Source organism: Gossypium hirsutum, chromosome A06, assembly GCF_007990345.1.
Source record: "Gossypium hirsutum isolate 1008001.06 chromosome A06, Gossypium_hirsutum_v2.1, whole genome shotgun sequence".
NCBI lineage: Eukaryota > Viridiplantae > Streptophyta > Magnoliopsida > Malvales > Malvaceae > Gossypium > Gossypium hirsutum.
Window position 1 is genome coordinate 25,028,262 of NC_053429.1, and position 14,080 is coordinate 25,042,341.

Genomic DNA, 14,080 nt, shown 5'->3' on the forward strand with positions numbered 1-14,080 from the left:
ATACAAAATTTCAATATACCCATGTTGGACCGAATTTTATCCATACTCATACAAGTCCATATATTTCATTTATTTCACATTTTAATCCCTCAAATTATTATTTTTGCAATTTAGTCCTAATTACTCAAAATCATCAAAAACTCCAATACAAAACATGTTAATCTAAAACATATCTTTCATATTTCATCATCAAACAACATAAATCACAAGCTCTCAACAATGGCGTAACTCAAAATATTCACCAAAATAAAAAATTTAAGCATGGGCTTTGTAGTACTCGAAGCAACGATCTCAAAAACGTAAAAATTATAAAAAACTGACTAAGAACGAACCTTAAATCGAGCTTAGAAGGATGGTTGAACCTAGGTTTTCTCTTTTCTTTCTTTAGTTTCTTATTTTCAGTGGATGAACAAATGAAATAAAATATGAATATGTTAACTTGTTTTAATTATTATATGTTTATTAACCATATTACTAATTTAACCTTTATAATTTAATAAAAATCATTACTTTCCTTAGCCATTACCGTCCATATATATTAATAATGGCATAATTACAACTTTAAGGCTTCAATTTAGAAAGCCACTAACAATTAAGCCCCTTTTAGGAATAACCACTAAATTTTCATTTTACGCGATTAAGTCCTTTTATTTAATCGGACACTCAAACGATAAAATTAAATCATGAAAATTTCACAGATATAAATTCACACAAAATAAACACAGAAAATAATTTTAAAATATTTTTTTTAACTCGGATTCGTGGTCCTAAAACCATCATTCCGATTAGGGTCTAAATCGGACTGTTACATCGGGGATCGTCAGCAAAGTCTATCACACTATCGACTGTTTTCGGTACTTTATATGTTGAACTCAAACTTATGGCATGTATAGACTAGTCTTTGTGTTATTTATTTTTAATGTGTGTATATTTAGCCAAGCGAAAATGGCTTAAATTTGATATTAATGCTTATATGCATTCGGTCTTGACATAGGCTTGTTAATAAAGTATATTTCATGGTGCATATATGTGTGGTATTTGGCTAAATGGTTCGGCTTGATTATTAGGTTAATTGATGATTTAGAAATTTGACATGAGATAAGCATATTTTGGTAAGTATGTTCTTAATAAATATGTTTGTGATGTTTAGTTAAATGATTTGGCAATGAGAAGTAGAAATTATAGTGTATAATCGGTTTAACAATTAGCGCATTTTGGTAAGTTTTTTTATGGCATAGTTTGCATTTGTGGATGGTTATGAATCGGTTTGTGCAATGATAATGTAGTGAAGGATGTGGTTTTGGTTGTGACAAGTTTATATAAGTTATGTTATGAATATATTATTGCTTGTGTAATTGGTCTATTTGGTACAGTCTGTGATAAAAAAATATGACTATGATCTATGGATGATGAGTCGGTCATTTGAGTAAGTAAAATGTATTTAGTTAATAATGTTAATTAACTACGAAATGGTATACCTAGTTGACATTTCGTTGTGATAATGGTATGATCTTTTGAGGTTAAATTTGATGACTGAATATATGGCTAATTGATTGGTTGTATATACGTATTTTGGATATGAAAAATTAGCATGCGATTTAAGTGTACTTTGATTTGTTAATTGTGTAAAAAATGTTAATGTTGCTATAGTGCAATACGTATAACTTGATGATAATGACAATTATGCTTGACCATTTGTTGGTGTTTGATAATGACTCTTATATAGATAAGTGATAAGCTGTATAATATGGATTGTTTATGATTTGATATGCGAATATACATAAGCATAGTAATAAGCATGCAAAATAAGTGTATTTATGGTTGATATTTGTACTCAAAATGATTCATTTTGTTTTGTTAATATAGTATAATATCCAAATGTATATTGATTATATTTTCAAAAGCCAATGCCGTATACGTTATTATTAAATTAATTTTGTTGTATGATATACTTGGATATTAAACACATTTATATAAATGAGATGTTAAATGCTGAAATTTTTCTGAGGTATTAGGTTTCTTTAATGATAATAATGCATGAATTTTGTATGTATTAAAAAAGCATATTGTAAATGACTTTGAATTTTTCATTGATATTTGTGTTATGATTTTAAATTATGTGTTTAACCTTTTAAAGAGATTCATGTTTTAGTTATGTGAATATAACATATATGTATATGTGAATGTTCAAAATTTGTGTTTTGTCTAGTAATGCCTCGTAACCCCATTCTGGCGACGAATACGGGTTAGGGGTGTTACAAAAACAAAAAATAAAAGAAAAGAAAAGAAAAAAGAAAAAGAAAAGAAAAAGAGGCCAAGGCGAAAACCTGTAAAGGGCGTTTTGAGACCAAAGGGATTTTGAGTTGAAAACCCGAAAAGGGTGGCTCAAATTTGACCAAAGAATGAGAATTTGGTCAATAGGTATTTCACCTAAAAAAAAGAGGAAAGTGGAAAAATTGGAGAGGCCAAGGTGAAAACCCGCAAAGGGCGCCTTGAGACCAAAGGGGGAAAACCCGAAAAAGGGCAACTTAAATTTTGATCGAAGATGGGCCATGTGGTAGTCTTGTCCTCTCAAAATTAACGAGGAGGAGGAAATTTACATCTTGGGGCATCAACAAAGTACTCTAGGTCTCCTAGACACATCTCAAGCTCAAAATGGTCCTCAAGAAGTTTGTGCAGAGAAGCTCATGCTGCGATATTTGGGGCACTTGTTTTCACTTACTCATTTTGGATTTTAGCAAATATGCTATCTTTGATTAATTTATTTGTTTCGATCTATGCTCTCAATCAATTTCTTTCTTATTGTATTTGTCATCTTTGATTAACTTATTCATCTCGAGCTATGCTCTCAATCAATTTCCTTCTTGTCCATCAGTATGATCTTTTTCAAGTATTTTGCAGTGAAATAATGATTAATGGACTAATAAAACTTTCCCAAAAGGAGTTTTGCATATTAATCTGAAAGCTTCTAAATAGTACAAGAGCCTAAAACAGGACTATTATTTAAAACTCACCAAGCCTAAGGGTTGGAAATATTTGAGAAAAAAAGAGTCTAAAGTGTGACTATTTCTTCAGATTTTCTGTCAAAGATATCAGCTGAACAAGAGGAGAGAACATTACGTCAGTGATACAACCTTGATGAACAATGAGCAATGACAACCCAAACATTAAGAAGGGATCATTCTCATGACATTCTGCATTCATGAAAATATCATTCATAAACATCTAGTTAAGAGCATTTGATTCATTTTGATCATGACATCCCAATCATTTGGCATAAGCATAGGCCCATGAAACCGATTCTATAGGTCATGTCTCCCAGAGGACGGTGTAGCAAGATCGGTGAATCCACAAATCTCATCTCCCTGAAGTAGCAGTGGAGCAATTTGAAGTTGTAGATCTTATCTCCTTGAAGTTGTAATGGAGTAGATCGAAGATGGCAGATCTTATCTTCCTGAAGTTGCAGTAGAGCAGATTGAAGCCACCAGCCTTATCTCTCTGAAGTTGCAGGGGAGCAGATTGAAGACAACGAATCTTATTTCCCTGACATTGTAGTGGAACGGATTAAAGCTACAAATTATGGCAGATCTTATCTTCTTGAAGTTACAATAGAGCAGATTGAAGCCATCAGCCTTATCTCCCTAAAGTTGCAGCGGAGTAGACTGAAGACAGTGAATCTTATTTCCCTGACATTACAGTGGAATGGATTAAAGGTACAAATTACTGTGGATCTTATCTTCTTGAAGTTGCAGTGGAGCAGATAGAAGCCACCAGCCTTATCTTCCTGAAGTTGCAGTGGAGCAGACTGAAGACAGTGAATCTTATTTCCTTGACGTTGCAGTGGAACAGATTAAAGCTACAAATTATGGCGGATCTTATTTTCTTGAAGTTGCAGTGGAGCAGATTGAAGCCACTAGCCTTATCTCTCTGAAGTTGCAGCGGAGCAGACTAAAGACAACAAATCTTATTTCCCCGATGTTGCAGTGGAATAGATTGAAGCTACGAGTTATGGCGGATCTCATCTTCCAGAAGTTACAGTGGAGCAGATTGAAGCCACCAGCCTTATCTCCTTAAAGTTGAAGCGGAGCAGACTGAAGACAGCGAATTTTATTTCCCTAGCGTTGCAGTGGAACATATTAAAACTATAAATTATGGCAAATCTTATCTTCCTAAAGTTGCAATGGAGTAGATTGAAGCCACCAGCCTTATCTCCTTGAAGTTGCAGTGGAGCAGACTGAAGACAACAAATCCCATATGTTGTGGAGTAGATTGAAGCCACCAGCCTTACCTCCTTAAAGTTGCAGCAGAGCAGACTGAAGACAACAAATCCCATCTGCAGTGGAACAGATTGAAGTCACCAGCCTTATCTCCCTAAAGCTGCAGCGGAGCAGACTGAAGATAGTAAATCCCATCTCTAGTAGGGTAGATTGAAGCTACTAATCCTATCTCTCTAAAGTTTCAGTGAAGCGGATTAAAATGATGAATCCTATACCTCTGAAGTTGCAGTAGATTGGAACTACAAAATCCTACCTCTCTAAAGTGGCGATGGAGTGGATCAAAGCAACAAGATGGGCAGCTGTAGAAAGCCCAATTTGCTCGGGCCCATACATAAACAAAAAAAACCAAAAATAAAACAAAATAATTAAAATAGTATAGATTACAACCCAAATTTCTAATGGCCCAAAACAAAATTAGCCCTAACCAAAACTAAACCCTAAAACAAAAATAAACAAAAATAAAACCCTAGCTGTTGGCTAGCCGCTGCTGCTCCCATGCGCTGCCCTCGCCACGTACACCTTCCGTCCCCTCCATACCTCCATGTCGACCGCCAAAAAAGTCCTCCGTACCTGCAAGAAAGGAAAAAAAGGATAACAGCAATGCAAAGCAAAAAAAAAAAAGCAAAAATAGAACAGTAAAGATGTTGTATTTTCGGCTATAAAAGCCAACGCAATTACATTTTAATTTTTTATAGACGAATGCACAAAGAGCAATCAAATTTTTTGTTTCAAAAAGGTGGTTTTCTTTCTGTTTCTATTTTTTTCATCTTTTTGTTTTCTTTTTTTTCAAAGGAAGCAAATGAAACATAAAAAAGAAAAAAATCTCACCTTTCTCGTGTTTGGATTGCCGTAGGTGGCCGAGGAGACCATCTCCAATGATAGATGGTGTGAAAATGGGGTCGGGAGTAAAAAAGCCCAATAAATGGCAAATTTTTTATTACTGGCCACCGTGGATGACGGCGCCTTCGTCGGTGGCCGGCGGCCGCCACGGTGGACTGGCAACAAAGGCTAGACCGGCCATGGGGGTTGAAGGAGAGAGTTGAGAGCTCTTTCTTTTGTTTATTTTGAAGAATAGGTGAGGAAATGCAGTTAATATTTTCTTTTTATGCTTATTATTATATTATTATATCATTAATTTTATGTCACTATTACTATTATTGTATTTCCTTTCTGTATTTATTTATCAACTATTTTTAAATACCTTTATTTCGTTTTAACATTTTATTACTTATTTATTTATATCTTTCTATAGAGATTTAAAACTTTAGACTTTTATTATATTATTAATATCATCATCATTATTATTGATATTATGATTTTTTAATTTACATTACACTATATTTATTTATTTATTTCTTCAACCTTTTTTTAATAATTTAAGTTCCTTTATTTGTATTCTTTTATGTACTTTTATATTTTACTATTATTATTATTATTATTATTATCATTTATCTATATATTTGATTTCAAATTATATTCGTAATTTCATTTCTACTTTAACTTGTTTCTTTGTTTTTGATCTTTTACAAATTATTTTCCTTTATATTTATTTTTGTATTTGTTTCTTTTTCTTTATTATTCGATTGACATGGTTCCTTATGTGTATGTGTTGATGCTATTATCATTGTCATTATTTATTTTATTTGATGATGTTCATTAATGTTAAAATAGTATACATTATACGATTCTCATACGTTATTTTATTAATATATTAATTATCATCCTTCGCTAATATGGCACTTCATTTGTGAGCCATTTTAAATATTATACATTTTTATCCAAACTTGTAAAAAATAAAATTTTGAAAACCGACAATATTTCACATTTAGGAAATTCGAGAAAATGTACCCTAACTTACGGGGTCTTAATTTTCTCGTTAAACCTAAATAGCCGAATATCCTTTCAAATTTCAAAATACATGAATTTTAAATAAAATAAAGACAATGTTCTGCATTCAGAAACTCGAGAAGGTCGTACCCTAACTTACGGGTTTCAATTTTCCTCGTTGGATGTAAATAACCGAATATTCTTTTAACAATCAAAGTACGATTTTTAAAATAAAACAATATAAAAGCAAGCTCATTTTCGAGGGTGTCCTAACTTACGGGATGTGACATTTTGTTATCTCGGGACGAGAGGGCCTTTAATGCTCGTTTCAATTTGTTAAAACATTTTTAAACCAAAATTAATAAAAGAAGGATCGTATTTTAAATTCCTTTCGAGTTTTTGACTTTCGATGTTAAGACATCAATTAATCAACTAGTTACCAATTTTGGGCGTATCGAGCCTGCTAATCCTTCCTCGTGCATAACCGACTCCCGAACCCACTTTTTTGGATTTTGTAGACCACAAATCATCGTTCTAATAAATTTAAACTTTTATTAAAATGATTGAATTACGAGGTGATCCGATCACACCTAAATAAAAAAGGAATGGTGGCGAATCCCATATTCATTTTCATTTTCAAAATCAAAGTTGACCCCATTTTAAAAAAAATGGTTTGACACACTCAATTATAAGAAGTTCAACATGAAGCTCGAGGAAGATATCAAGGCTATGTCCGATGGGTTCACAAGTAATATTAATGTGCTCATGTCATATAGGAAAACTTATCCCAATAAAGAAGTGGTGAGAAAAATGCTTCGAAGTTTGCCAAAGTCATGAGAAGATAAAGTGATAGCCATAGAAGAAGAAAAGAACTTGGAAACACTTTCACTTGATGAGTTGATTAGTTCTTACTCACTCATATGATGAGAATTAAAGAAGGGTTTGAAGAAGAAAACTGTTAAGAAGAAGAAGGTCAATGTAACTCTCAAATCCCCAACTATTGAAGAAAGTGAATCAAGTGTTGATGTGGATAAAGATAAGTAGATGGCCATGTTTGCTAAATCGATTTAAAAAATCCTGAAAATAAATCCTTTATTCCCTACTTACTTCAGTTTCCAATTAGCTAAATCCTTCATAAAAGTCATAGACAAGGAGATAGTTCATGATTTTTAGGAATATGCCTACCAATTATAACATAGTGGTTTACCTGTTCCTTCGAGAAACCCATTTTCTCATCCTTGTCTTTGTTCTTGGGGTGAGCCAAGAAAGGGGTTGACTAGGTGATGCTAAAGGCTACTTCTTCTTCTCCCGAAGGAGATGTTTTATCACAGGGGTTTATGCACCCTCTCTATTTCTAATCATCCCAGAACAAAAGAAATTTTTGTCTCCAAGCCTAAGAAAGTTTTGTTCCTGTAACACCTCTAACCTATCTCTACCGCTAGATTAGGGTTACAAAGTATTACTGTACAAATTAGAATATTTAACATCGTAATAGAAACAATTATATATCTTAATATCAATAATTATCAACTTATTATAATCTTAAGGCCCTAAAAATAACTTGGGGAGGTACGAGGATCCATTTGAAACAAAATAGAAAAATTTGGGAAAACATGAAAAAATTTGAAATAAGGGTCACACGGCCGTGTGACATAGCCCAGACTATGTGGACATTCGAAGTCTAAACTCATGGCAGTGTCCTAGCCCATGTGTCCACTCGTGTGGGTACTTAAAAAGGGCCACATGGTCGTGTCGCAAGATCTGTGCCAAACCATATGTGCATTCGATATTGGGTTATACAATTGTGCCGTAGGTCGTGTTACAAACTGACTTGAGACACATGAAACAGTCTGGTTTAGACCCTAGTCGGAATAATGGTTTCGAGACCACAAATCTGAGTCAAAAAAATATTTTAATATTATTTTCTATTCTTATAATATGTGAATTGACATGTGTGAAAGTTTCGTATGAAAATTTAATCGTTTGTGTGCTCAATTTGATAAAAGGACCTAATAGCGTAAAATGTAAAAGTTGCTAGCTATTTGTTAAAGTGCTTAATTGATTTGTCTTTGTAAATGAAAGGTCCTTATGTTGATATTTTACCATTGTAATCTTGAGTGGACATTAATGACCTTGTATGTTAATGGTTTAAATGTTAATTAACTAAAGGTATAATGGTAAATGGTGTATTAATATGTGTTTAATAAAAGAAATGTTAAAATTAGTCCGTTTTAAGTGTTCATGCACCGAAAATACTAAGTAAAAGAAGAAGAAAAAGCTTGCTAGGGTTTCAACACATATCTTGGCTAATTAGGTATGTGTTTTTGATCCGTTTTTTATTATTTCTACGTTTGTGTGATTGTTGCTTAGTAATCTATTAAGCCCATGTCTCAAATTCTGATTTTGTTGTTGATTTTGTGTTATGAAATTAATGAAATTATGAGTTCTATGAAGTTTGATGATAGTAACTGGAAGATATGTGTTAGATTACTAAGTTTTGTTTTTGAATTTTTGATGAATTTGAGTAATTTGGACTAAATTGTAAAAAGTAGATTTTGAGGGACTAAAATGTGAAATAAATGAAATATTTGGGCTTATATGAGTTCCTTGAAAATTCATTTAAGCTTGTATAAAAGAAAATTTGGTGAATTTTGTGATGTTATGAATTAAGGACTAAAGTGTTAAAATGTGAAAATGTGAGGGCTAATTTGTAAAATGCCCTAAATATGTGTTTATGGATTGATTTGAATGATTTGGTGAATAAAATAGTTAAATTTGAATTTATATAGATCAAGAACTAAATAAAACGAAATTAGATCGGGGAAAGTCGAAAGTAGTTGAGTAACAGATTCCATCTATCCGAACCCATACGAGGTAAGTCGATATACAAATAAACGTGTTTTGAATTGAATTATTGCTGTCAATATGATATTGAACATTGATGAATAGTGATATGAGTTGGGCATGAGATATCCGAGAGAGTATCGATAAAGTTTCGACATCTGAAAAGACCCTGTACGGACCTTAGGAATAGTTAGGATACATATGTCATGACATAGGATTAGTTATGTGTTATCGTGTAAGACCACGTATGGGATGTTGGCATCGACTTATGATTTACGTGTAAGACCACGTCTGGGACGTTGGCATCATATTTGATTACATGTAAGACCTTGTCTGGGACAGTGGCATCAATATTTGATTACATGTAAGACCACGTCTGGGACGTTGGCATTGTACGAGCTTTCTGAGCTATCCGCGTATCCTTATGATGCCGAACGGTTCGACGGGTATTCCAAGAAAAGAATGAATATATGAAATGTGTATCTGATTCAGGTACGATTGAAATGTAATTCAATGTTTGAGAATAAAAGGTAAGTACATGAGCAAATGACGATATGTGATATAAGTATGAAAAAGTATACTATATGTGCAAATAAATTGAGTATATGGGAAATGTATATGAATTATGTGGTTTGTGATAGTATTTGAAAATGAAGTATATGTAATTAGATGATGTTTATATGCTTTAAATGATAAGTTTATCTGTATATGGCTTACTAAGCTTTTGAAAGCTTACTTTGTGTGTTTTTCAACTGTTTTATAGATATCATAGGTACCGAGAGCTCGGGGATCGTCGAGGATCATCACCACACTTTCAAACTTCTTTTGGTACCTTTTGAAAATGTGAATATTAAAGTATGGCATGTATAGGCTAAAAGTATTTGGATATGTTTTGTAATGTATATATCATGCCATGTGATATGGCTAGTTTATGGTTGAACTTATGGTTTGATTTTGGTATATGATATATGATGCAAATTATGCTTATGTGATGTGTTTATGAATGACCAAATGAAATGGTCAATTTTGGTAAGTTTTGGTATGTGCATATTTGAGAAATTGTTAAGTTTATAGCATGTGATTGAATGAAGTAAAATGAGGCTATGGAACAAATGTTTAGATATGATTTTGTCTTATGTTTTGGCATAATTTGTTATGACTATTAAGCATGAAATTGGTTGATAATGTTATGGCATGATTGGTGTATGTATTGGTTATGAAATGGATGAAATTTGGTATGAAAATGATGCTTATTTGTTGATTGTAGGGAGGACCCTTAATGGGTGGCAAATTGGCCTTGTAAATGGCCTATTTTTGCCTACACGGGCAGAGACACGAGCGTGTGTCTCAGCCGTGTTGCTCGAGGGCCATTTCAAAATGAGTCTGGGCAGACTACACAGTCGCACACATGGGTGTGTGGTCAACTGTGTTACCAAGTCAGTTTCGAGTACGGGCTAGACACACAGGCGTGTCTTGTGGCCGTGTGGACAAGTCACAATATATGCCCTGTTTTGGCACAGCCTAGACACACGGGTGTGTGTAAAGCTATGTGAAGCACACGGCCTATTCACACAGGCGTGTAACCTGTATAATTTTGAAAAATGTTTAAGTTTTGAAAAATTTTGTATGAGCTCGGTTTAGTCCCGACCCTTTTCTAAAGCATGTTTAAGGTCTCGTTAACCTATATAAGGGACTCTGTAATGATGTATGATTATGTGTGAATAATGTTTGTGAATTGTTCGTAAAATGTTCTGATTTGTCTGGTAATGCCTTTAACCCTATTCTGGCGACGGATATGGGTTAGGGGTGTTACAACAAATGACCATGTCGCAGGCCATGTCTCAGACCATGTGAAACCTGTAATTAAAAACAATAATGACACATGGTCGTGTGAGGTGGCCGTGTGACACGTGACAGCCCGTGTCCCTGGACTTGTGCAACATAAGTTGCACCTAATGTGACAGCCCAAAGTTGACCCTAGTCGGGAAGTGGTTTCGGGACCGCTAAACCGAGTCACCGAAATGTTTGAATGTGATACTTATTGTGTAGAATATGTAATTATGAATGTGTGAGAATTTCAAGCTTCAATTTGGTTGATTTCATGTGAATTTAGTCAATAGGACTTATGTGAGAAAATTCTAAAATGTGATAGGTCAATGTGTGAGGACCTACTAGTGCATGTGGACAAAGGGGGGACTTGCATGTCAAATTCCCCCCCCTAATGAGTAGTGGCCGGCCATGACAAGGAAGGATGGGCAAAACATGTCATGAAACATGTTTTGTTAGTGGAAGAATAAAATAAGGAGTATGGGTAATAAAGAAATGGAAAACAAAAGAAAAAAAAATGTGTGTGTGGTGTTTGTCCCCCATTGCCGTGAGCTAAACAAGAGAAAGGGGGAATTTTGTTCATCCTTTTCTCATCTTCATGCTTGCCAAAAACTAGAAAGAAAAACAAAGAAAAATTTTCTCATCCTTTGGTTCATCCTTGGCCAAAATTTTAAGGAGGAAAGAAGAAGAAAAGTGAAGAGATTCGGCCATGCATGTAGCTAGGCTAAGGTATGTTTGATGATGTTCCATGAGAGGCATGCATGTTTTAGTTGTTAGCTTGAGTTCTACCTAACCCATGGTCTAAATCTTGCTATGTGATGGAAATGGCACTTGACCATGGATGAATCATTCTTGGTTGATGTTTGATGTTGTGGTGATGAGGCATGAGGATGAGTTAAGATTCGGCCTAGGTGGAGGTTGTGTTAATGCCATTGCATGCAAAATATGAAGCTTGTTAATGATGCATGTGATGATGGCTTGATGATTCTTGAACCTCCTTTTTAGCATTTTTTGTTGTGTGAGCACATATGTGCATTGGTTGCTAAATGGAGAAGAATCGGCTAGCAAGATGTGTGCTAAGGCCGAATGTAACTTTGCATGTTAATGAGCAATGCATGTGTTAAATTGATGAAAAGGGGGAGGATGCTTTACTAGTGTGTACATGTGTGTATTAAGTGTTGAAATTGACCCCAAAAATGGACATGCATATTCGGTCAAGGGCAAGAAATTAGCTAATATGTGGTGTTGATGCATGATTTTTGCATGTATGAGACTTTAATGTCTAATGTATAAATATGGGCTAAGTGCCTTGTGTTCATCTTTTGATGCCTAAATGATGAAATCAATTTATTTGTTTGATTAAGCTCAAGAGCAAAGGGGAAATAAAACCGATAAAGGGAAGGAAAAAGTGGTTGAATAGCTAGCGGAATCGTTCGACAACACCCGAGGTAAGTTCTTGAGTAAGAGAGCTTAAATTTCGATGTGATTAAATCATGCTCTATGTGTGGCTATTGAACCGAATGTGCAAGGACAATATGTGCCTTGTGTTTGAGTTTCGTAAACGAAAATGAAATATGAATGTGCTATGAATTATTGTTAGATGTGCATGATTAATTGAATGCTGTCCGGGCTAAGTCCCGAAGGCTTTGTGCTAAGTGAATATATCCGGATTAAGATCCGAAGGCCTTTGTGCGAGATACTAAATCCGGGTTAAGTCCCGAAGGCATTCGTGCGAGTTATTAAATCCGGGTTAAGTCCCGAAGGCATTCGTGCGAGTTATTAAATCCGGGTTAAGTCCCGAAGGCATTCGTGCGAGTTGTTAAATCCGGGTTATGTCCCGAAGGCATTGTGTGAGTTACTAAAACCGGGCTATGTCCCGAAGGCATTTGAACGAGGAGCTATATCCGGTTAAATCCCGAAGGTACGTGATTTGGTAATGAATGAGCTTGCTGTAAAATTCCAGCGAATACTCGAAAAACATCCCAATATGGGGATATGTTACGTATGTGTTGAATTTAATCGAGCCCTTACAAATAAATGTTCGCTCAGTTGATAAACGAGCTACCGGCCTTCGGCCAAGTTAGTTTATTGTGTATGTACATAAGGGTTGTTAATGTTGTGAAGCAAGTTTGATATCGGTAAATTGCGTATTATGAAATATTCCGTTTAGCTAAATGTGTGCTATTCTTTGTGCGTGCTGGAATTCCTTGCTCAAACTTACTAAGCATAAATTGCTTACCCGTTACATTGCTCCTCTGTTTTATAGATTTTTGGTTCTCCAGCTATCGGACTCGGGATCTTGAAGTCGAAGTCGCCCACACTATCAAAGGCTCTTTTGGGTACTATTTTGGTTGAATTTTGTTATGGCATGTATAGGACTACCCATTGTTGTCTTTCGAGTACTTTATGAAATGTATAAGTGTACAGCCATGCGAAGATGGCTTGTAGAAGTGGAGTATGGCATTAGACCATTCGTATTTATGAATGTATAGATGGTTTCATGATGTAACTATGTTGGAATGGAAGTGTTGAGCAAATGATCAGCCACTAGAATGGCTAAGTATGATCATATGTGGGCTTATGTATGACAAGGCCCTAGTTGGTCCATGAAACCCCAAATTAGGTAAGGTTCACTTTGAAAACAGAAGCTGATAGCAGCAGTGGTGTGGATTGGAAAAATCACAAGAATTCGTAGGAGTGGAATTAAATAGTGAATAAATTATGTAATCGAACCTTGATGAATCTACTTTCATATGGAAGTAACGAAACAATTATAGGAACAGTACAGATAGAGATATTCGGGTTCTTGTGGAACAGGGCCAGAACAGTTTCTGGATTCACTGTTCCGCCTTTGGAAATTCACTATAAATTGACCAGAGATAATTAGGGGTCATACCATATATGTATGGATTCCTCTCTGAGTCTAGTTTCCATAGAAACAAACAGCATCAGTATTGAAGCTCTGTGCAGAGAGATATCGCAGTCGTAATGGGAAAAGGTCAGTGTAGTCGACCCCTGTAACATGGGAGACTTTGACTAATAAACTGTACTAGTTGGCCCGACCAAAAATTCTAGAAAAAAATCCATAGGTGGGGACATGAGTCTAGTTTCAGGGAAAAATCACAAAACTGATTTTTGAGTTGTGAAACTCAAGATATGATTTTTGAAGCGACTAGTACTCAGACTGGGCAGTGTCTGGAAAAATTTTTCAAAGTTTGTTAACATCTCGTGTCCGACTCCGGTGTCGGTCTCGGGTTCGGGGTGTTACATTTTATTGGTATCAGAGCTACGGTTTAGTCGATTCT